This window comes from Papio anubis, chromosome 8 (genome assembly GCF_008728515.1).
Source record: "Papio anubis isolate 15944 chromosome 8, Panubis1.0, whole genome shotgun sequence".
In the NCBI taxonomy this organism is placed as follows: domain Eukaryota; kingdom Metazoa; phylum Chordata; class Mammalia; order Primates; family Cercopithecidae; genus Papio; species Papio anubis.
Window position 1 is genome coordinate 26,512,733 of NC_044983.1, and position 1,650 is coordinate 26,514,382.

The following is a 1,650-nucleotide window of genomic DNA, read 5'->3' on the forward strand; positions in this document are numbered from 1 at the left end:
TTTGCAGGCACTACCACCTCTTGGGATAATGGTTCCATAAGCTTCTTCCCTATGAAACTCCTCCAGCATTTGAAAAATAAATACATGTACACTTTATCCACTGCTCTTACCATTTTAGAGATTATGATCACGTTCAGTCTTTATCTTCCCCTTCCCAGAATGAGTCGTCTGGTGTTTTCGTCACAACCCCTAATGGCATGCCAGTGTGGCACCTAAAACATTCAAGACCTGGGGAGTCAGTGTCAACTTCCAATGAAACAGAGTTGAACTAAATAGCTTATTTGTTAACAGGTGTATAGTTTTAATAGGCTTTGAAAACAGCATGTGGGTTTTAATTTGTGTTAATGAATGCAGTCCCTACTGAAGTACTTGAAAATAAATGCACAATGATCTGAATTCAATGTCAAGATTCTTGCCCTTTCTGCCCCCTAGCGCTGCTGGGCCTGCAGGTCTCTGTTGAGTCACGGATGTGGGTCTCTATTCCGCAGGATAGGGTTTGTTAAAGTTATTAAGAATAAGGCCTACTTTAAGAGGTAGCAAGTGAAATTTAGAAGATGCCGAGAGGGTAAAACTGATTACTATGCTCAGAAATGTTTGGTGATACAGGATAAAAATAAATATAACACACCCAAATACAGGATGATCGTTCATGTAACAAGCAGAGATATCATTTATCAGATTGCTTATGCCCGTATAGAGGGGGATATGATAATCTGTGTGGCATACGCACACGAGCTGCCAAATATGATGTGAAGGTTGGCCTAACAAATTACGCTGCAGTGTATTGTACTGGCCTGCTGCTGGCCCGCAGGCTTCTCAATAGGTTTGGCATGGACAAGATCTATGAAGGCCAAGTGGAGGTGACTGGTGATAAATGCAATGTGGAAAGCACTGATGGTCAGCCAAGTGCCTTTACCTGCTATTTGGATGCAGGCCTTGCCAGAACTATTACTGGCAATAAAGTTTTTGGCACCCTGAAGGGAGCTGTGGATGGAAACTTGTCTATCTCTCACCGTACCAAACGATTCCCTGGTTATGTTTCTGAAAGCAAGGAATTTAAACACCGGAAGCACATCCTGGGCCAAAATGTTGCAGATTACATGCGCTACTTAATGGAACAAGATGAAGATGCTTACAAGAAACAGTTCTCTCAACACATAAAGAACAGTGTAACTCCAGACATGATGGAAGAGATGTATAAGAAAGCTCACACTGCTATACGAGAGAATCCAGTCTATGAAAAGAAGCCCAAGAAAGAAGTTAAAAAGAAGAGGTGGAACCGTCCCAAAATGTCGCTTGCTCAGAAGAAAGATCAGGTAGCTCAAAAGAAGGTAAGCTTCCTCAGAGCTTAGGAGCAGGCTGCTGAGAGCTAAACCAAACAATTTTCTATGAGGATTTTTCAGATAAAGACAATAAACTTACGGACAGCAACTAAAAAAGATTCTTATGTATGGTTTTTATTACATGTTAAAAGCTATAATTTTTCCTTGGGAATAAAGCTCCACAATCCTAGTTAAAAAAAAAAAAAAAAAAAAGCCAAGAAAATGTTTGCATGCCTCATGCCACCCTGCTCAAAACCCTCCAGACTCACTGCTTCTTGCCGCAGAATAGCATCCACGCGGCTCAAATTGATGAGCAGCCATCATTGGT

The 1,650-nt window shown here is 41.3% G+C and overlaps 1 pseudogene; it reads left to right on the forward strand.

Annotated features, from left to right (window-relative positions):
• Positions 1-307: 307 nt before the first annotated feature.
• Positions 308-1,373, forward strand: LOC110743923 (annotated as a pseudogene).
• Positions 1,374-1,650: the final 277 nt, after the last annotated feature.